Raw genomic sequence first — 24,114 nt, forward strand, 5'->3', positions numbered from 1 at the left:
TTGCCTGGAGAATCCCATGGACAGAGGAGCCTGACAAACTACAGTCCACAGGGTTGCAAAGAATCAGACACGACTGAAACAATTTGGCATGCATGCATACATGGTCGTTTTAGTTTTAATCTGAGGAACCTCTATACTGTTTACCATAGTGGCTGTAACAATTTACATTCCCACCAACATACACAAGGGTTTCCCCTTCCTCCACATCCTCACCAACATCTATTAATCCTAGTCTTACTGATTAGAGTCATTCTAGCAGGTAGGAGGTGCTATCTCATTGTGGCTTGAATTTGCATTTTCCTGATGATTAATGACATAAAGCATCTTTTCATGTACTTGCTGGCCATCTCTATGTCTTCCTTGTGAAAAATGTCCATTTGGATTTTCTGCCCATTTTTTAACTGGATTGTTTTTTGCTATGGAATTATATGAGTTCTTCATATATTTTAGATATTAACCCCTTATCAGACATATGATTTGCAAGTATTTTCTCCTACTCAGGAGGTTGCCTTTTTTGTTGTTATTGATGGGTTTCCTTTGCTGAGAAGTTTTTAGTTTGATGTAATCCCACTTATTTTTACTTTTGTTGATTTTGCTTTCAGGGTCAGATACAAAAAATCATTACCAAGACCTATGTCAATAAGATTCCCAACTAGACAACATATTCTTAGTACTTCCAAATAATTCTAAAGTTAAAAGTTGAAAAGAAACAATTATCAGGAACAACTCATTCACTTGGGAAACTATTACCACAGTATACATGACTGAAAGGGATATGTTGGAAAGAACATGTATCTCAAGATAAAATTTTTTATCAACATGAAAGTATAAGCCTATCGAGCAAAATAAACTCATTCCCATTTCATCCACCACAGACCCTTCCCTTTACCCAAAACACACACATATATACACAAGGCAAACCTTTTAAACCTAAACTGTAAGCCTCAGGCTCACATGAAAACAAAACTATTTTAACCACACGCAAGCTCCCGCACTCAGACTTGCAGTTTCTACATGCTGCCCACACAGCACTTTGTGAGCATGTGATCAGGAGGAATGATGCACAATCACACCACATTCCTTCCCTCAGCTCACACATCAAGAACTTGCCCTCTCAGCTGCATTCTTCTCCAAACAGCCATGGTCACCTTAGCAACCCTATGCTCCTAATATGGACAGCTGCTCCATTGAAAGTCAGCCCTTCTTGGCAGGGAAAATGCTTGTTCTTCAAATTGGGGGAGAGAGGAGAGGTTTTCCTTTCAATACACATTGCAGGGGTTGATTTAAGTTGATCAGCACTTTTGTTCTGCGGCAGCAATTTGTGTTGAGTTTCAACCTACTTTGAGTTTTGCTTTTTTGTTTTTAATCTAAAAGCAAATGGCTAAAAAATAAAATCAAAGCAGCTAAAATGGAATTCTCAGAAAGAGTGAAACACGAAACAAAAAGCTATCCGAAATAACTATTTTATAAAAAGATACAGCTATTCACGTTTTTGAAAGTTAAAATTTACTTAATCTGAGCCACAACATCTGAAGCTTTAATATACAGTAAGAAATCAGTCAGGAAGACCTATCAAAGCCTATTTTTGAACAACAACATTGCTAAGCTTCAAAGTGCTGTAACTCCAATCTATTTAATAGGCTATGAGTTGATCTGTTTCCCTTTATCCCACCACCTACATGTGAAATCTTTCCACAGGCTCAAATGTAAACCAGATATTGAACCAAATGACTAGTATAAACCCAGGACCCTCTAGACCTGGAATGACCTAGCACAGCACTGGATTACTCAAAACCAACCTTGATCTGTGTATGTACCGCTAAAGCCGGGCCTGAACCAAAGTAACTCTCTCAGATTAAAGATACAGGTTTATGATACAGTTTATCTGATTTTCATACTAAAAACAAATTATTGGGGGAGGGGAGGGGCTACCATATTCTGAAATATGTGAGATCAAAGTGCTTATTCTATACCCATAAAAGGAATCTAATTCCCACCGGTCAAAATTAAACACTTTATTTTTGAGTACAGAAAACAGGCATGTTCAAACTAAAAAAAATTCACAGTATTTGTGTATTTAAGTTGGAAAACTGCTGAAATAATTTTAATATGGGCAAAATCCATATTAATTAATTAAGTACTGTTATAGTGAATGTTAAGTTCAAAGAATACCATCTACATCATTTACTGGTTATATTTTTGCGTGTATACGTGTGTTTCTTAAACTTCTCAGGCTATGCAGTTCCTTTGCTTAGAAACATTTCTTCCACATTAAAACAATCTTTGTAATTACATCTTTTAAACAGAGCAAAATATCCATTGATAGGGTGACAATGTAGATTAGTAAAAAGAAACTAAAGCTGATTTTACTACTGGTTTCCTTATTTGTAAAATGATAATACTATTTGTCCTACTGATGGCATGCGTTAACATAACAATGTAAAAATAAGGAAATTATTATGCCATACCAAAAACTCCAAAATTTAAGAGACCAGACAAAGGGACTATATTACGTGAGGTCTAATTCCCTGAATTTCTACTTTTAAAAAGAGTCAAGGGAGCATTCAACAATGAATGGAATACCAAATCAGTATCAATTTCAAGAGGTTCCAGTTTTCCAACCAAAGATTTTACAAATATTTAAGTGCTGACATACAAATAACTACTTCTTTCAAAAAGCCTCAACACTGGCTTTTAGCAGATGTGAATTCCCTGACCCTTTTTCATTCCACTACTGAATCAATTCCACATTTCCTCCTGGCCCCTAAGATCCTCCTCCCACAAAAAAAAGCACTGCTCCCAAATACCTTGTTATCTTTTTCCATCTGATAGAAGCCCCTCTCTGATCTGATCAGTGCTGTCATTATCCTCCTTAATGTCAGGGTCCATCTTATCTTCTCCTAGGAGTTTCTCCCTCTCCCCTCTTCATGACTACAAGGCGTATCTCCACCACAAACTGGGAGATTCCAAAGTTTCCACTTATAGCATCTAGTTAGGGGATCCAACAGAAGTTACTTCTGCTGACACTGTGCTTACCACAGATGAAAATGTCTCTCAAATTTAGAATCTTGCATTTGTACTGTTCTTACTCTGTGTTAAGATTCAGTGATGAGGATCCAAAGAACATTATTCTGCTTCAATGAAGTAATAGAAAAAAGAGCAATGTTCATATATAATTTAATGCAGAAATTAACAAGCAATAAATAATGAAAGATTCTCTAATATTATTGGTATTATCTTTCAACTATTGGGCTTTTGCCAGCTAATATTGAGACCAAAGCATTTTAACATACTGTTTCTAGGGGGAAAAAAATGTATATTTCCCTTAGGCCCTACAATTCTTTTCTTTGAAAATTCTAACAGACTCCTAGATAGACACTCTTCTAAATAGATGTTTATATTTCCTGTAATCTTCCACAGGATCCTAACTTCTGTTCTAATTCTTAACTTTAATTCTAATATACATAAATAAGCATAAATTGATCTTTACTAAAATGAAATGTAAATACTCATTTTATGTGCCTTATACATTTAAGAAATTTGGCTTCATTTTAACAAACAACCTGGAATACAATACCAGTTGGACAAAAAAAATTAGATGACCACTCAGCTAGATGGCCAGACCTTAGAAAAAAAAATAAGAAAGAGGAAAGTAGAGGGGACTATAAGAATCAGATTAAGACCTAATGTATAATTAAAATATAAGCATATAAAATAAAAAAACCTTTAGTAAGGTAAAAACAAAAGGATACACAACAAATACATTTAAAGGTCACTTATATAGGGACTAGTTAGAAAATGGAAGAACAATCCTTTAATCAACGAATGATAAATGGTATGACACAAACTGAGGAATATCGCTAACTCACTATTCCTAAACGTGGGGTTAAAAACTAGCACTTTAGTATTGAATTGAGATAATCATGTGACTGCTTAGATACATGGCCTCTCTCCCATCTATGGAATTATTACCACTTTATTTAAATCCATGGTTGTCTGTGGGTCCTTTTTATCACCCTGACACTTCAGGACATGTCCCCATTTCAGTATAGTAGTATTTTGTAAGGATTACTTTTTCTTCAACTCAGCTTGACACTTTTCTTTTTAAATGGCACTCCACAAAAACGTACAATAGCTAGCATAAAAAAGGTGCAAATTTTTGTGCATTTTAAACTCTGTATGCACCTAAATTATGTTGTGTCTCATAAGCAGCAACATATGTTTTGAGGAACAGTTCTGGACTAGTCAACATGAAATCCTCTGCATTTCTTCCTCCTTTGTCTTCAGTGGAGAGCAGAAGTTAAACCTGTGTTACAGGACTAGGGCAGGGTTAACGGGGATTCCCCAGGCTTGGCAACAGTGGAGGCTAGAGCTCTCGCCACTTCTCAATCTAAAGGGTGAAGGGAAGTGTCATTACCAGGACCCAGAAGCGGAGTGGCAGAAGAGGGCCTCTCGACAGAGGCAACAAACTTCAGACAAAGGTACTTCAGACAAAGCCACCTTCTTTCATAATAAGCAAAAGTTGCCCCAAAGTTTAAATAACTTCTAAAATTCTGATAGGATATATATAACATAAAATTTATCACTTTTAAATGTAGGGTTAGCAATAATTTAACTTGTCATGTCCTTTTAAAACCTTTAACTGTGTAGCAGAGTGATACTATATAAATGTGAATAATCTTTTTTAGATTATTTTTACTCAAAAAATTATGAAAACATCTGGTTATGTACAAAAATATAGATTTACTGAATACATATAGGAGAACCCTATGGACACAGACAACATATATATAGACAAGATATACATCATCATTGTATCATACTTTTTACTGATGTCTGACATTTAAATTTTATTTGCCAAAAGAACAGTGTCAAAGATGTAACAGATCAGTTCACTAAGATTAAATTTCTTGAAATTTCCGTTTTAACTTTTAAGCATTGTGGTCCAGGAAAAGAAGGATCTGGATCTCTCCTGAAGTACTGCCTTTCAGTAATGCCCTGGAAGATCAGACAGTGCTATTCAAAGGTTCAAGGATCCCCTCCCTTAACCCCCTATAAGTAGAAGAAAAAAGTAAGGGAAAAGAGTTTCACAAGAAACTTGGGAATGAAAGCATGGTAATTCGCTCTCCCTTCCTCCTTATCAGCTAACAGGTCCCCGTTATTTTCAGTTGTCAGGCTAAACACTCACTTGATTAACTAAATCTGTGGCAGATACAAAAATAGGTAGAAAAGATGTGTGTTGAGTATTCGTGTTCCCCTCAGGACAGAGGATACTGAAAAAGGAGAAAAAATGAGAAAGTTATTTGAGTCCGACAGATTGAATTAATCTGTAGTGATCACTACTATCTATGCCAAAAGTTCCTGAGAAAACTTAACCAAAGTAAGTTCTTAATGCTGCCAGGCAATTGATTTTAAGTTATCTGGTAGAGGGTAAGCACACTGATAATGAAATTTTACTATCTATTCGCTTGAACATTTCATCCTTTATAAATCTAAAGAGAATAATAATGTACATCAATGATGATTTAAACTCCATTGTAAAGGTGATCATTCAGGATTTTTTTTTTAAATACTAGATGTTGTTCAATCTTTTGCTACTTACCTGGTAGGAAGCATTCCACTTTTTAAATAAAGGAGTTATACATTTTCCATAGATAGAAGTGTAGCTAAATAATCTTTAACTTACAACCCCTAAGAGAGTTCCTATGAACACACTTCATAGTGAAGTCATTTAGATAGCACTATCCACTGAGGTAAAAAGTAAATGGGCCCCAATGAAAAAAAGAACTTTTTCCTCAAAATGGCCAAACCTATTCCTAAAGATGCTAGGAATGAGCCCTGACTATGATAAGAGTTTCAAGGTGCCTATTTTAATCAGATCCTTTTAATCCTAACTTTAAATAAGATGACCAGTGTCCTGCTAGCAAATTCTGAGGTAGAAAGGAATAGCTAATAAATGTGTGAGAATCTTGTAATAATTAAGAAAAGACATGAGATAAGCATGGGAAAAGGATAAAAAAAAAAAAAATCCAGAGCAATAAGCCTACATTTATTTTTTTATTAACAATGTCTTACCTTGTGGAATTCTCTTCTGAGAAAAACAGATACAATTTTGTCCCTAAAAAAATTTCAGGGAGAAAAGTTTAAGTGTTAGTTTCAACTAAAAAGTCTTCTGAAAATGAAGTTACAAAATGCTGGCATAGTACATTTGGATTATTACAACATTTGGTATTAAATAGTTTAAGAGACATTAAGTCTCAAATAATAAAAGCATTTATTATCTTCATTAAAACATTTATTATAAAACTGATTATTGTATTATAAAAATACTTATGATTCTACTGACAAATCATTTTTGCTAAGTACATAACAGCGTACATAATAACAAGTGGCATGTTTTCATATTCTAAGACATCAGTACTTAATCAAATTTTACTCTTGCCAAGATTTGATATTCTGAAGTGTACTTTTTTTTAGCTATAACATATATGTCATAAAATATATCTCTTTAATATGTAACATTCACAGGTTTTTACTGTAATCACAAAATTATGCAACCATCATCACCACCTAATTCTAGAACATTTTCATCACTCCAATAAGAAACTCTGTACTGAAGGGTACTTTTATTCCCAGGAAGAAACATCTTAACAAATTTAATTTTAAAATATATACAAAAAGCATATTCTTTACAACACTATGATCATAAGTTGTTGTTTTTTTAATGTGCAGAACAAAGGTCAGAAGGGAAACACATATCTAAAAATTCTAAGAGTGGCTGTACTTGGACAGCAGTATTACAGTGACTCTTTTTCTTATATTTCCTCAAAACTAAAATTTTATATTACCTTTAGAGCTCTTAAAAAGGTACAGCTAAGACATACATTTTCCAGAGCTATATGCTAGAATCTGTACTGCAATCCAAAAGAAAAACAAAAACACAAGTCGACACTTTTTTTAAAGTCAACTATATTTTTTATTAAATGTTCTTCAAAGTAGACAAAGTAAGTATAAAGCTAAAAAAGAATTTTAAATTTATACACTTACTAATCTGGTTGAAAAGCCACAGCTGCATCTTACTTTATGACAAATTGACTGTTGCATCACTTTTGCATCTGGGCATCTACTTCTTAATGGTCATTTCTGAAATAAAGATGTAGTAATTAAGAACATATTATAACAAAAATATAAAATCTTTAAGGACAATTACCTAAATATTAGTGACTAGAGGGAACTGTCAAAAGAGTTCTTAACCAAGCTTCTAAAAAAACATTAACAGGATTGAGGATGAGGTGGGAGGGCCCCAGAATTGAAGTTATGTACACATACTGAATATAAAAATCAACAATGTCTTCAGTTCTCAATCCCTTTCACCCATCAATTTTGCAATTCCTAAAGATGCCACTTACTGACGGGAAAACAAGAAAAGGAGGAGGTGGAAAAGGAATCCCGAAGATGCACATTTGGCTTTTGGGCCTTTTTTTGTTTTGGCCTCATCTTGCAGCTTAAGGGATCTTAGTTCCCTGACCAGGTATGGAACTCAGGCCCATGGCAGTGAAAGTGCCGAATCCTAATCACTGGATAGCCAGGGAATTCCTAAAATTGAATGTTTGAAAACAATAAAATAATTGCTTATTTATTAAGCTTGTCTATTTTCCCCCTCACATCTATAGAAACCTAAGCTCCAGAGCAGATTATTTTCTCTTATTTACTGCTATCTCTCGAGCATCTAACACAATGACTGCCATGCCCTAAGTGCTCAGTAAACAGTCACTGAAAGAATAAATAAAATTATAAATGATTTAACGTTAATTAATGAAATATTTAACCTGATAGTATGTCAAAGAAGCAACGTTTCAAAACATCATTTCTTCCAAACATACACCATTAATGTTAGTGCTGACTACTAATACATCATTAGTATTGTTTCTTTTCTCCAACAAACAAAGTCCATAACTAAAAGACAACCAAGACATGGTCCCCAAGCTTCTAGGAACAAAATAAAGCCATATATTTTGTGATTTTTATTACTGCAACCTCTGGGTAAGACTCCTAGAAGAGAATTGCTGGATGTGCGATTTTCCCAAATGTTGCCAAATGGCATGGATGAGGGCCTTCTTCTTTTTAAAACATGTATGCTCTCTGTTGTAGGACTTCCCCGGTAGCACTAGTGGTAAAGAACATGCCTGTCAAAGCAGGAGATGTAAGAGATGTGGCTTTGATCCCTGGGTCTGGAAGGTCCCCTGGAGAAGGAAATGGCAACCCCAGTATTATTGCCTGGAGAATCCCATGGACGGAGGAGCCTGGTGGGCTATATTCCATGGGGTTGCAAAGTGTCAGACACCACTGAAGCGACTTAATATACACGTTCTCTGATGTGGAGACAGCTAGGAATATAAAGAAAAATCTTTATAAAAGATTTTCATAAATCAGTAAGGAGTGAAAACCTGACTCATCTCTAGAAAAACCTTCAAGGAACCCAGTACTACCCACTACTTCCCATTCTGTAGCTGAATTAGTATTCCACACGATGCTGCTCTTTCAGTAAAAAAGTGAGGAGAAATACAAATATTACTATAGAATTGCTTTTCTTCCTTTCAAAAAGCAGTGGAAGGATAAACCAAAATCCTTTTTAAATGGTTATCTATAGAGAAAGAGAAAGCAGGTTGTAGAAGACAGGGATGGAAGTTATTCTTCTCAGAATATATCTCACAGTTTTTACTCTGAAGACATGTTTTAAAGTCAAATGAACATCAAATGATAATGACATTTTGAACATCAAAATTATAATGACTACCACTGACTGCAACATTAAATGTATTTTTAAAAATCTATCATCTTTCACAGTTATTAGGGCAAGAAGTAATTATCCTGAAAACTAATAATGGAAAAGAATCAAGTATTTATCCTGCCATTCTTACATGAAAGGTACCCCAGAGTAACCAGGTCGTCAATAAGTAAAAGCAATGTTTTATAGGACTCCAAATAATGAATGTAGAAAGAATGACAGAATTATAAAATACCCATTTTATAATCATTAATGAAAAAATAAACCTAATATTTACCCTGGGAGTTTCAATTTCAAAAAATATCCATAATATTACCACTTCCACCACCTCCACTCTTACAATGGTCCAAACCACCTTAGTTCTCATCTGCATTAATAGTTCTCCACCTGATCTCCTAGCTGCTTCCCTTGCTCACCTCAACAAGATAGTCAGACTAGTTCTTTTCAAAAGAAAATCAGATCATGTCAGTCTTCTGCTCAAATCCTCTAACTGAGTCCCTCTCACCAGTCTAAGAAGCTTCCCTGGTGGTTCAGATGGTAAAGAATCTGCCTGCAATGCAAGAGACCTGGGTTCAATCCCTGGGTCGGGAAGATCCCCTGGAGAAGGGAACGGCAACCCATTCCAGTATTCTTGCCTGGAGAACTCCACGGACAGAGGAGCCCGCTGGGCTATGGCGTCGCAAAGAGTCAGACACAACTGAGTGACTTCCACTCACTTCACACCAATCTAAAAGCCAAAATCCTTACAAAGACCATAAGGACCATGAACTGATACTTCCCTTCCCTATCTCCCTAACCTCACCTCCTGCTACTCTCCCTCTCGTTCACTCCATTCTAGCCACGCTGGCCTCTTTTCTGAAACTCATCAAGCACGTTCTCACTTCAGTGCTCAGGCCTTGTACTAATTAACTCCTCCTTTACTTCCTTAAGACTTGGTTTTTAAGTCATCTCATTAAAGAGATATACCCTGGTACCCTGCTGCTGCTGCTAAGTCGCTTCAGTCGTGTCTGACTCTGTGTGACCCCATAGATGGCAGCTCACCAGGTTCCTCTGTCCCTGGGATTCTCAAGGCAGGAATACTGTAGTGAGTTGCCATTTCCTTCTCCAATGCATGCATGAACACTAAGTCACTTCAGTTGTGTCTGACTCTGTGCGATCCCATGGACAGCAGTCCACCAGACTCCTCTGTCCACAGGATTCTCCACGCAAGAATACTGGAGTGGGTTGCCATTTCCTTCTCTACCTGGTACCCTAGGCAAACCCGAAATATCTGTCTTGGATTTCATTATGTGGTAGAGAATATGTAAGAAGTCAGTCATAAATTTTAAAGATGATAATCACTGAATCAACGAAAAAGCTGGCTTAAAACTCAACATTCAATAAACTAAGATCATGGCATCTGGTCCCATCACTTCATGGCAGTGAAGCAATGACAGATTTTATCTTCTTGGGCTCCAAAACCACTGCAGACAGTGACTGCAGCCAAGAAATTGAAAGATGCTTGCTCCTTGGAAGGAAAGCCATGACAAACCTAGACAGTGTATTAAAAAGCAGAGCTGTCACTCTGGCGACAAAGGTCCATATAGACAAAGCTATGGTTTTTCCAGTAGTCATGTACAGATGTGCGAGTTTGACCATAAAGAAGGCTGAGCATCGAAGAATTAATGCTTTTGAATTGTGGTACTGGAGAAGACTCTTGAGAGTCCCTTGGACACAAGGAAATTAAAGCAGTCAATCCTAAAGGAAATCAACCTTGAATATTCACTGCCAGGACTGATGCTGAAGGTCCAAAACTCTGGCCACCTGATGCAAAGAGCTGACTCACTGGAAAAGACCCTGATGCTGGGAAAGAATGTAGGCCAAAGGAGAAGAGGGTGGCAGAGGAGTGGATGGGCAGATAGCATCACCGACTCAATGGACATGAATTTGAGCAAACTTCAGGAGACAGTGAAGGACAAAGAAGCCTGGCGTGCTGCAGTCCATGGGGTTGCAAAGAGTCGAACACGACTGGGCAACTGAACAAGAACAATCATTGAAACACAAATGTAATCAATTTTCCTATCTTTGTGTCTAAACATCTATGGGCTTCCCTGAGGGCTCAGATGGTAAAACATTTGCCTGCAATGCGGGAGACCTGGGTTCAATCCCTGGGTCAGGAAGATCCTCTGGAGAAGGAAAAGGCAACCCACTCCAGTACTCTTGCCTGGAAAATTCCATGGACGGAGGAGCCTGCTAGGCTACAGTACATGGGGTTGCAAAGAGTCAGACACAACGGAGCGATTTCACTTCTTCTTTCTTTTCTTTAAAGATCTATGAAGCTATACTGTCCCTTTTAAAAGATTCTTATGTTAACAACTTCAAAGAATTAATGAAAATACAGCTACCATAATGTGGGTGGCTTTTTTTTTTTTCAGGTTTGATTTTGTTTTTAAATCATCTGTATCATAACCCTAGAAAGAAGTGGTGAAAGATTTGAAGTATATGAGTCCCATTAAAAAGCAGCTACCAAAATAAATGGCATTCCCTTTCCTCCTACTCCTGTAGGGATTTGTTGGAGAATACATTATAAAATTCCAAGTAAACTCAGGAAAAGTTTGACTCTTTCAAATTTATCTGTTACCTTTAGGCACCATGATCACAAGAAAGAATCAAAGGAACTCAATAACTCCAACATGACTAGACTAGCTATGACATGGTAGGGATGTTTGAACTTAATAATTTTTTAAAAATAAACAAACTCCCTGTGGGCTAAGGCCTACTCTGCCTTTTAAACATCCTGTGTGTGGCTGGCAAGCTTCAGGGTCCTAAGAGAGATAGCCAGGGGACAGAGAAAACAAGTATGACTCAGTGATCATATTTTAACAGTCTCTGAAGACCAAAACAAAAGATACCAGTTCTGGCAAGAGTTCTCTAGAATTGCCCCAAAACTGACTTATCCACATACCTTTCATCTGAACAATCTATTTTCACTTAGTTTAAGGCTCACAAAGCATTTGCTATGTGCCTATCAGATCTCATATACAAAAATAAACCAAAAGTATAATGAAAACAGTCAGCTGGGGTTCTAAGAGCTGGGTGATGAATCTAATGTTAAAATCTGCTTTGTCTGGAGAGGGAGGTGAAGAGAAGTCTTGAGGACTGCTGTGCAGCAATGCCCCCACTCACTGGAAATCAGACTTCAACCACTTACAAAAAGGCTAGTGATATTAAAGGAACCTTTACTGAGCAACTTCTGTGTGCCAGATATTTATATTAGCTTGCTTAATTCTCAGAACTTCCCTACGGGAAAGGGATTAACAAAACAGAGTGGTTAAATAACCTGTCCAAACCAGAAAGAAACAGCTCCAGAATGCAAAATCTCAGTCTCCCTTTTTCACTGTTATAATCTGCACTAAACTAGAATAAAATGATTAGTCACAAATACCACATTTGCCCCATAGGAGTAACATGTAACTCCAGGCTGCTCATTTGAGAAATCTGTTCTATTCTTCCAAAGTTGCTTTAAATAAGAACGCAAAAGAGGAAGGTCCACTGTTATACATTAATAAGAAACATGTAGCATTAGGGATGAACCAGAAGAATATGCTACATTTAGCTCTAAGAGAACTGAGTAAGAACACAGCTCACTAATTAGTATTCATTCATAATGATTCACCTGAATCACCCTAAGTATCTGACAGCTATTCCATATTCCTTGAGAAGTCAGGGGGAAAATGTTAAGATTTAATAGAGTAGGTAACACAGATATTGATCAAAATAGTTTCTGTACTTTTCTGGATGTTTAAAATACTTCTGTCTCTTTCTCTCTTGATATACAGATATATCCATACACATACATTCATTAAAAGTTTTTCATTAACTTCTTAAAATTTACAACCAGATTATTAGTTATGATTCCTAATTTTCCTTTTCTGGAAAATTCTCTCATGTGGAACACCTTCCTGACACTATAACACATACTAACTTCACTTCTGTTTATTGTTGTTGCTATTTACCCAGAAGTAATTTTATTTTCAATTGGAGGGTAACTGTTTTTCAAGACTTCAGTTCTTTATACTCAATAGAATCTGATTTTTAACATGTCATTATACTTTTTCCTAAATTGTACATTTGTTACCAGAGTACGCAATGCCTATCAAACAATGAAAGCATCACACCTACTATAAAATAAAAATCAAGGTGATTACTTAACTATCAAGACACATTACCCAGGAAATGTCCTCAGTTATTTGGAGAACATGAAGATTCCTCGGAACAAATTATCCCTATGGACTAAAAAACACGCCATTTAAATAGCTTACTGCTTTACACAGAACAGAGACTCAACAGATTCATGATTTAAAATTACCAAAGGCCTAATACCTCGATTGTGTCTTCTAAATATTTGATTGTGCCCTGGCAATGGTCATCATAAATTAACACTTAAAAAAAGAAACCTCCCTCACAATCTCAAATCATTGCACTGATGGTTAAGAATGATGAAGGAAAGAGGAGGGAAGAGGAGGACACACCCTTCCAGTGCACTAATTGTAAATAAAACAACTTTGGCCTACAGTGTTAGCTGTTTTGCTTTGCATTTTAACAAAACGGCAGTGCACCGCATATGGAGTGCGCGTTGCTTCGTGAAGCTCATCATGCACACCGCCTCTCCCTGCAGTTGGTGTCCTGTCTCTCTCCTTCCCGTCCTTCCTCTGGCACACAATATGATAGCTGTTACTTTTTAAAACTTTTTAAGTCTCTCTTGAAGTTGTTACAATATTGCTCCTGTTTTCTGTTTTGGTTTTTTAGCCCAGAGGCATGTGGGAGCAAACCCGTACCCCCTACATTGGAAGGCACAGTCTTAACCACTGGACCGCCAAGGAATTCCATTAAAACTTTTGTTTTATATACAAACATGCTACACACATTCTGGCCATGATAATAAAATATATTTCTTAGTTAAAAAAATTAAAAAGACATCTTAACATGTGAGTCTATGTAGAACATTAAGGTAAGTATCTCATGAGTTAGTTTTCTTCTATGTCTTCAACATTATACATAATGAAGAGATATATACAAATTAAATTTCACAGAGCCTGTGGCTTTACTGTTTTTCATGAGTTTTTAATATAACACAAAAAAATACTCACTATGGAGAGTAGTTTGGTATGAAGGCAGATTTACTTTGACTCTATTCCAGGGGGTTGAGTTTTTTGAATACCAAGAGTATTTGATAGTCTCTTCTTGAAGATGCTGTAACATGCATGTGCTCTCACAAACTGTTACCCAACTGCATTAACTTTCTCAGAAATGGCAACAGTTTTTATAAAGCTCACTTTGGCCCTTGTATTTTCTAGGGGATAATCAGTAACTCAAAAATAGAAGTCAACCTAGAAGAGTTATACTTTTTTTCTAAATTCCTTCTTTATCTGCTAGGAGGAAACTACTATTTCCATTCTTTAGTAGTTCTGGTAGACTCTAAATATTTTCAACAATGTAATAGACACAAATTTTCCCCACAATCAAACTCTTCATTTCTCATGGTGGGCACTTCACAAAGGAAAATGAAAGAAAGAATGACCAACACCTTCAATCAGTTTTCAACAAAATGAAAAGCAGAATTCATGTTTCACGATAGAACCATCAGTAAATCTATAACCCAGGGGACTCAAATAAGCTATACCTGTTCTCTCTGAACTACAGCTATGAAATATTGTTTCTCCTAAAATCCACAAAACTTTCACTTACAGCCATCTGATAATTCAAAGGAATTCAGTGACCCTCTATAACTTTGTCCTTCTTCACTATATTAATACATAAAGAATTTCCTTAAAATTCCATATTTAAATAGTATGTAGGGGGAAAAAAATGGTAAGGAGGGAGAGAAAGACAAGCCTCATAAATTGGCCATATTAGAAATAACAGAACAGATTTTGAGACTGGGGGGGCAAGGACAGAAACCTGTGAAATTTTATATTTTATAGGTAAAGAAAATGAAGCAGCAAATAAGCAAGGAAAGATGTGAAGTTCATATTATAAATAGTATTTTACCCTAGAATTACCAATTCCAACAAATCTTTAGCTTAATACACACATAGCATATATATATATAATCAGAACAGATCAGGATGTTGAAGAGTTTAAATGAATGCATGTATTCTGAATACAGTACACAAGTTAAGGGAAGTCAGAAATGGCCTGTGTATCCTTTAGCAATGACAGAATTCCAATAAGTAACCTGATTCCCTGGTACAGGTTCTTTAGGACAGTCTATGCCAGATGGATCACTGCTCTGGCCCAGTATGGCATTTTTTACTTAGATGACTAGTTAAATACACCATTAGCTAATGTTTATAAAGATAAGAAAGTGTGTATATGCCAACATCCTGTTTTCAACTTGGTAGTTTCATAAAAGGACTACTGCCCATTTGAGGATTGCTGGTTCACTAAACCTGTTCATGACAGAAGAATAAATCTCAAAGTAAAGGAGTGGAACAGCAGCAGACTATATATATATAAAACATCAACTGCATTTAGACAAAAACCCATTGTGTACAGCCTGCACTGAACCAAAAATTAAAAAAAAAAATCATAAAGAAATGAGTTCTCAAATTTAGATTTATATTCTAGGAAAGATTAGATTAGGATAAGGACAAAAGGCATAGTATATTCAATATTAAAAATGTAATACTTAGAGAGAACAAAAGTCACTTTTAATTTCATGGACATTTACCTTACATTAAGTATTTCTCTAGTACCAACTCATATTTAGACTTCTACAAGAGTATGTGTGTGAAAGGGCACGTGGTCTACTCAATTTCACAAAAATTACAGCCTCCCATTTAGTCCCAAAGGTACCAGTGAACAAAATAACATTATTATAAAGTGCTGTTTTAGTAGCATAGAAAAGTCTGTAGAACAGACAGACTCATACTAGAGGAATAATTAACAAGAGTTTTGGTTCATGAAGAAATACTCTAGCTTGGGTGACATCATGGTAGCCACGAGAGTATGCCTTCCTGATTTCCCCCCAAATCAAGCTGGATATGCCCCAAGTTAAATAACAGTTCCTATTTATTACTCCTAGACATCACTTTTAAGCTTTAAAATAGAAGCATATAAGTTAATTTAAAATACAAACTGGTCCAAAAGCTTAAAACTTAATTGTTTAAAGAAAGCATTGATTCTAACTTAAAAAAAAAAAAACAAATAAAACCTCGACTTTCCTAAAGTAGAAGAGGAGTTTCATCATTTCAACCTATCAATTTATAATGTGCATGTCCCCCTCATTCCTTCCATATATACGTTTGTCTCTGTCCCTCCCTCTCCCAGGGCTGTGTGTACGAGAGAGAGAGAGAGAGAGAGAGAGAGAGAGAGAGAGAGAGAGAGAGGGGGAGAGGGAGAGGGAGAGAGGGGGGGGGGGGGAGAGAGAGAGAGAGAGAGAGAGAGGGAGAGGGAGAGAGAGATGTATTATTTCCTCCCTCCTTAATCTTGGCCATGCTGTGTCCCCTCTTCTTCTTGCTAACAGCTCTTACACTCAATTACTGGCTTCCAAGCACCAATACTCAGAAAGAAAACATTTTATCAGACTGTAGCCTGTGGCAAATTAGAAAAATAGCCACAAAATGAAAAAAGGAAAAAAGTCATTCAATTAGTTGAAAATAGATAAAATTTAAGCCATAAATTTTCATTTCCTTTAAAATGCCTAAATACACAGACATATAATACAAACTACTTTAATAAACTTAGAGGAGTTACTCTAACAGATTTATTTACAGGAGTTTGAGCGAAATATATTGGGGGAAGGTTATTAAAAGAGTTAATTTAAGGGCCTCCCTGGTGGTCCAATGGCTAAGACTCCACGCTTCCAATGCAGGCTCTGGTTCGATCCCTAGTAAGGGAACCAGATCCTACATGTCACAGCCGAGTTCGCATGTTGGAATTAAGACACAGTGCAGCCAAATAAATAAATATTAAAAAAAAAAAAAGTTAGTTTAGTACAGCAGTTATGAGCACAGGCTTGGAATCACCTTTGAGTTCATGTCCCAGCTCCGCAATGACTGACTGTGTGATCTCAGCCCGGTTACTCACCGTCTCCCCTTATCACCTCATTTCTACTGTTGTAAGGATGGCCTGTGATAATGCTTATAAGACAAATCTGCACGGTACCTAGAACACAGTGAGAGCCCAGCACACATTACATGTAAAACATTAGATACACTCAATGCTTATCACTATTTTTGTCTGCCTAGCATCTGAACTCCCTTATAAGCTTGGGCACTTCCCCACTTTATGATTTCAGAAAGTCAGAGAGTTTCCCACATCTTAAATTTAAGAACCTCACACAATTTTATGATTTCAAAAGGTGAGACACATTTCCACATGTCCTGTATAGCCAGGACATAGGCTCCGCCAAACAAAAAAAGCTCAGCTCAGAGTAGAAATGGGCAACTAACGAGAGGAGAAGAGACCAGAAGGAACTCTCTCTGATACTAATGGTGGAGCAACTGCAGGAAGGTCAAGTCCAGGGCAGAGGCGGCAGCACTTGGAGGCGGCGGGCTGCGGCGTCTGTCGGTCTGTCTCTAGATGGTTCGGGCACCCTCATGGGAATCGTTGTGCAATGGGATTTCGGGCATTGTTTCTGGCTGCTTAGTCCTGAATCTGGTTCTCTAACTCTCAAAACAATTTGATGAGCCACTGAGCTCTATCCAATAGCCTTTTAAAATTCACAATATGCTTTAATTGGTTTTTACTGCCACCAAAAATTCTGACTTAAACAATCCATTCTCACCTGCCCCAATCTCACAGGGGGGAGAAAAGACTGTTTTTAATCTCTCCAAAGAAATACAAAAGTAATGTACACTTTCAACCAATGGATTTATCCTGTGAGGTCTTGAAAATCTTAGTTTTATAAATTTTGGATAATTCCTCTAATTTAGAATATGAGAAATGTCTAATCTATTTTAGATTTACTTCTAAGAAACACAGTCAAGGAGAAGTAATGATACTGCAAAATGGCTACATACAAAGGGCTAAGTACCACCACGGTAAACAGAAATTATCCCAACTTGTCTGAGACCAACCTTCCTGTATTCCCAAAAGCTTTCTTGCCAGCAGATTTTTCCTTGGGGTCCTATAACCAAGGGAATCCCTCCTCCTCTTAAGGATTATTTTAAAGACCAAATTTTTAAATTACCATCAAAAGGTCTTAAATATTCCTATTCGTCTTATCAAATAACTCAGCAAAATATCTGTATAATACAACCACTTAATTCTCTGTTGAAATAGTGCAGAGCCAGTCAGGGCCTGATTGCCACAGGCTAATTTTTCAGTACATAAAATAATCCTTTCCCTCTGCCAGATTTCTCTGCCTGGCCATTCTGTAGCTCAGTAATGCTCTTTCCATTGTTTAGAATGTTAAGCTTGAATCTGTTAATTTTACTATAGGTCAAAATAAATGTAATATAAAGATTGTGGGGATTAAGAAAATGGGGATCTAAATTTTTTTTTTCCATCCCAGGAACCTGCTAACATATAGAGTCAGAACTATGTTTTAATGAATAAAGAGCAATCTAAACAAAAGAGCAATCTTTAAAAAGTGATAAGTTTTTTTGGACTAAAAATCTGGAAAAAAGAATCAAGCATTTAGAAATGTACACTGACATCTAACCTATACTTAGCATATTAAAAACTCAGCAGAAAAAAAGTGAATTTTGAAAGAGATTTGTGAAAGAAAAAAAAAGGCCACAGAATTGTAGGGCTCATGACAGTCAGAGCTATGTTACAGGACAGAAGCTGTTGTGACCCCGAGAGTTAAATTACTCAAGGAACCAATTTTTTGATTCCTAGCTGAGTGATGTCATTAAAACAGCTTGCCCTTCAAACAGTCAAAATAAAGTTAACTGCACACCACATGGTATTAATTCTTGGATTTAAAATAACAACTTTTAATACTCTTTAATAAAAAGTTTTGTTTTATGATAATTTATAAATACCTTGGACTTATCAGTGTAGAAAAAATCATCAAGAAAAATAAAAATTTTTCATAGTATCCATAACTTGCAAGAAGTGTAAAAATCAGTTTTGCCTATGTGTTGAGGGATGTTTCATTAATCACCAGTAATAATTTATTGGTTGTTATTTCCTGGCTGCTATTATAAGATAACTTATACTAAACACTGTGAATTTAAATTTATGCTATTTAACAATAACAAAAAAACCTGTTGTTTTTTTCTGGTCATAATCTACCTGCCCTAAAAGACACCATAATCCCTTATGGAAAACTTTCTTTGTATTTGGTCATATTAAAGGCAGCAGAGATCAAATTGCCAACATCTGCGAGAAACACTGGGCTGGATGAAGCACAAGCTGGAATCAAGATTGCCGGGAGAAACATCAATAACCTCAGATATGCAGATAACACACCCCTTATGGAAGAAAGTGAAGAAGAACTAAAGAGCCTCTTGATGAAAGTAAAAGAGGAGAGTGAAAAAGTTGGCTTAAAGCTCAATATTCAGAAAACTAAGATCATGGCATCCAGTCCCATCACTTCATGGCAAAAGCATGCAAAGATGGGCTCAATAAAGGACAGAAATGGTATGAACATGACAGAAGCAGAAGATATTAAGAAGAGGTGGCAAGAATACACAAAGAATTGTACAAAAAAGATCTTCATGACCCAGCTAATCACGAAGCTAACATACTCCCCATCAAAACAAGGGGCAAGAACAAAAAATACATGATACCCAAAAAAGAACAAAGAGAGAATATATGTATAAAGCGACAAGGTTTACAGCAAAATGGCAAACCTAAGACACACACTGCTATTTCCCCTTCTTCAAAACTGGCTGACACATGTAAAAGGTGACAGCTCTGCAGAAGTTACCGAAAGCCACAGAAACCTCTAGATGGCTATTAGAAAGCAATGGGAGTTATCAGACCAAGCAAAATATTGCCATTTCTGGTTTAAATTGACAGGAGGCAGGTTACAGAGAAAAACTATTAAGGAGGGAAAAACAACAGTAGACTCACAAAGATTTACTGAGCTATTTATCTTACTTTTAAGGTTACATACAGTTTCATTTGGGCTTCCCCAGTGGCTCAGCAGTAAAGAATCTGCCTTCAATGCAACAGTCACGGGAGATGGAGGTTCGACCCCGGGGTCAGGAAGATCCTCTGGAGGAGGGCACGGCAACCCATTCCAGTATTCTCGCTTGGAGAATCCCATGGACAGAGGAGTATGGCGGGTTACAGTCCATGGGGTCACAAAGAGCTGGACATGACCGAAACAACTGAGCACTGAGCACATTTGCAGTTTTGTTTAGTCCTCATGACAAACTTGCGTGTCAGCCACCCAGTCGTGTCCAACTCTGCGACCCCATGGGCTAGGGCCCACCAGGCTCCTCTGTCCATGGAATCTCCCAGGCAAGAACACTGGAGTGGGTTGCCATTCCCTTCTCCAGGGCATCTTCCCAACCCAGGGATCAAACCCAGATCTCCTGGCATTACAAAAAACAAGTCTGCAGAATTTTAAAGAACCACCTTGCCAGAGTCATACATACATACAATCAGTGTGGAACTGGGGCTCTAATGTGGACCTGAGCACTTTATCACTCCCTTTAATGTATTGAGCAATTCAACTGACCTAACCCTCTATCCATCCTCCCATGTAAATCCACCAGAACAGATTTTTTTTTAAATAAAAGTTTAATTATCAAAGTAATCTTGAGAAAGAAGAATGGAACTGGAGGAATCAACCTGCCTGACTTCAGACTTTACTACAAAGCCACAGTCATCAAGACAGTATGGTACTGGCACAAAGACAGAAATATAGATCAATGGAACAGAATAGAAAGCCCAGAGATAAATCCATGAACCTATGGACACCTTATCTTTGACAAAGGAGGCAAGGATATACAATGGAAAAAAGACAACCTCTTTAACAAGTGGTGCTGGGAAAGCTGGTCAACCACTTGTAAAAGAATGAAACTAGAACACTTTCTAACACCATACACAAAAATAAACTCAAAATGGATTAAAGATCTAAATGTAAGACCAGAAACTATAAAACTCCTAGAGGAAAACATAGGCAAAACACTCTCCGACATAAATCACAGCAGGATCCTCTATGACCCACCTCCCAGAATATTGGAAATAAAAGCAAAACTAAACAAATGGGACCTAATGAAACTTAAAAGCTTTTGCACAACAAAGGAAACTATAAGTAAGGTGAAAAGACAGCCCTCAGATTGGGAGAAAATAATAGCAAATGAAGAAACAGACAAAGGATTAATCTCAAAAATATACAAGCAACTCCTGCAGCTCAATTCCAGAAAAATAAATGACCCAATCAAAAAATGGGCCAAAGAACTAAACAGACATTTCTCCAAAGAAGACATACAGATGGCTAACAAACACATGAAAAGATGCTCAACATCACTCATTATTAGAGAAATGCAAATCAAAACCACAATGAGGTACCATTACACGCCAGTCAGGATGGCTGCTATCCAAAAGTCTACAAGCAATAAATGCTGGAGAGGGTGTGGAGAAAAGGGAACCCTCTTACACTGTTGGTGGGAATGCAAACTAGTACAGCCGCTATGGAGAACAGTGTGGAGATTTCTTAAAAAACTGGAAATAGAACTGCCATATGACCCAGCAATCCCACTTCTGGGCATACACACTGAGGAAACCAGATCTGAAGGAGACACGTGCACCCCAATCTTCATCGTAGCACTGTTTATAATAGCCAGGACTTGGAAGCAACCTAGATGCCCATCAGCAGATGAATGGATAAGGAAGCTGTGGTACATATACACCATGGAATATTACTCAGCCGTTAAAAAGAATTCATTTGAACCAGTTCTAATGAGATGGATGAAAATGGAGCCCGTTATACAGAGTGAAGTAAGCCAGAAAGATAAAGAACATTACAGCATACTAACACATATATATGGAATTTAGAAAGATGGTAACGACAACCCTATATGCAAAACAGAAAAAGAGACACAGATGTACAGAACAGACTTTTGAACTCTGTGGGAGAAGGTGAGGGTGGGATTTTGCGAAAGAACAGCATGTATATTATCTATGGTGAAACAGGTCACCAGCCCAGGTGGGATGCATGAGACAAGTGCTCGGGCCTGGTGCACTGGGAAGACCCAGAGGAATCGGGTGGAGAGGGAGGTGGGAGGGGGGATCGGGATGGGGAATACGTGTAAATCTATTGCTGATTCATGACAATGTATGACAAAACCCACTGAAAAAAAAAATAAAAAAATAAAAAGTTTAATTATATAAGCAACAGCATGCCTCTAATTGAAAGTCTGGAAAATATAATGGATGTACCAAAAGTCATATCTTTTTTTATTGCTTTTATAATTAGTATTTTAATGAACACCTTGTACATAAATCTCTGCACAGTTTTATTCCACATTTATAAAGCATTATAAGTGGAATTCTGGGTCAAATAGTGGGAATACAGTCTGCCAGAACATCTGACTTTAATATTGCGGAACTGAGGAAGAGATTATGGTTCCTTAAGAAAAACAGCTACGCCTTATTCTCCCGTTATCCACAATGCCTAGGCACATGAGCAAGTGTTCTCATGACTGCTGAACGGAGGTTTCTCTCCCCTTAGTACACAGTCTCTGAAGAGAGAAATAAACAGAGTTGGCTCTCAAATTAGAAGACAACAACTGTGCCAAATATTGAATTCATTAGTGGGCTGCATAAAACTCTTTTTAGGGAGAAAAGAATATGAACATTAACATTGCCATTCAATATATTTCCATATGTTTAAAAGACTTTGGTATCTTATAATATATTTTTAAAATACAATATTTTAGCAGATATATAGCATATACTGAAGACTGTTTCTCCCAGTTTACCTATATGTCTTAAACTGCTATTGTCCATGGAAATCATTTCAGAACATGTAGAAAATTCAGAGAGCTGTATATTTTAATAATAACTAGATTTCTTTTACTTTGATTTTCTGTCAAAAATCATTATCGATTTTCATTAAGTTCTAATGGTATTATAGCAGGCAATGTCCCCAGAAAAATGAAAAGGACTGACTACAAAACGACGTGCCAGCAGGCACTGAGCTAGCACTTTCGATGTATTAATTTAACCTTTACAACATTACATTATATTACTATTACTATCACTTCTATTTCATAGGTAAACTCAGACAGAGAAAGATTAAAGTTGCTTGTTTGGGGACTTCTGGTCCAGTGGTTAAGACTCTGTTTCCACTGAAAGGGGCACACTTACTTCCACTTATTTCCTGGCTGGGAAATAAGATCCCATATGCCATGCAAGTGGGGCCAAAAAAAAAAAAAGAAACTTGCTTGTTTTTTTTTTTTCTTGAATCTAGGTATTCTGGCCACTTTTTTTGATCCTAAGTATTCTGGCCATTACTTTGCCAACAAAGGTCCATACAGTCAAAGCTGTAGTTTTCCCAGTAGTCAAGTATGGATGTGAGAGCCGGACCAGAAAGAAGGTTGAACGCCGAAGAATTGATGCTTTTGAACTGTGGTGTTGGAGAAGACTCTTGAAAGTCCCTTGGACTTTCCTAAAGGAAATCAGTCCTGAATATTCACTGGAAGGACTGATGCTAAAGCTGAAGCTCCAATACTTTGGCCACCTGATGCAAAGAGCCAGCTCATTAGAAATCAGACCCTGATGCTGCGTGAGATGGAAGGCAGGAGAAGGGGACAACAGAGGATGAGATGGTTGAATGGCATCACTGACTGAATGGACATGAGTTTGAGCAAGCTCCAGAAGATACTGAAGGACAGGGAAGCCTGGCGTGCTGCAGTACATAGGGTCGCATAATCGGACACGACTGAGCGAGTGAACAACAAATTCTGGCCACACTTCTCATCACTACACAAAATTGACTCTCAATATCAAGCAAAAAGCATTGAATAGCTTTCCATGAACACTGGTGGTACAGGGCAGGATGACAGTATGCTTTCCAGAAAACAGGAAATTCAACCAATCCAAATGGACTATTCATTAGGTAAAGAGTTATTTATTATAGATCAAAAACTGTATCAAAATATGGGAGCATTCTCCAAACTTTGAGAAATACTAGGTCTAAAAAGCGGGAGAAAGATCAATGTAAGGTGGATTTCTAGTTAGACAGATCTAACCTAGTTAGACTAAAACAGAATTATTCACAAGTGTCAGGGCATAGAAGGAGTAATTAGTTCTGCCTAGGGCATTCAGAGAAGTAGAGAGGAGGAAATACCTCAACTACACCTTGAGTAACAGACTTCTAAGGGAATTTGTAAGTAATAGTCTGTCTCCCAAAATCACTCCCCACAGAAGGGTCA

The 24,114-nt window shown here is 37.0% G+C and overlaps 1 protein-coding gene across 5 annotated transcripts in view; it reads right to left on the minus strand.

Annotated features, from left to right (window-relative positions):
- FRS2 (fibroblast growth factor receptor substrate 2) overlaps positions 1-24,114 on the minus strand; it is a 102,378-nt gene that overhangs the window by 40,036 nt on the left and 38,228 nt on the right. For all 5 annotated transcript variants that reach the window (XR_009690687.1, XR_009690685.1, XM_061130268.1 and 2 more), the window contains exons 2-3: positions 7,048-7,143; positions 6,076-6,118 (exon numbers count right to left, since the gene is read on the minus strand). The gene's annotated coding sequence lies outside the window, so the exon portion shown is untranslated. The remainder of the gene's footprint in view (positions 1-6,075; positions 6,119-7,047; positions 7,144-24,114) is intronic.

This window comes from Dama dama, chromosome 3, assembly GCF_033118175.1.
Source record: "Dama dama isolate Ldn47 chromosome 3, ASM3311817v1, whole genome shotgun sequence".
Taxonomy (NCBI): Eukaryota; Metazoa; Chordata; class Mammalia; order Artiodactyla; family Cervidae; genus Dama; species Dama dama.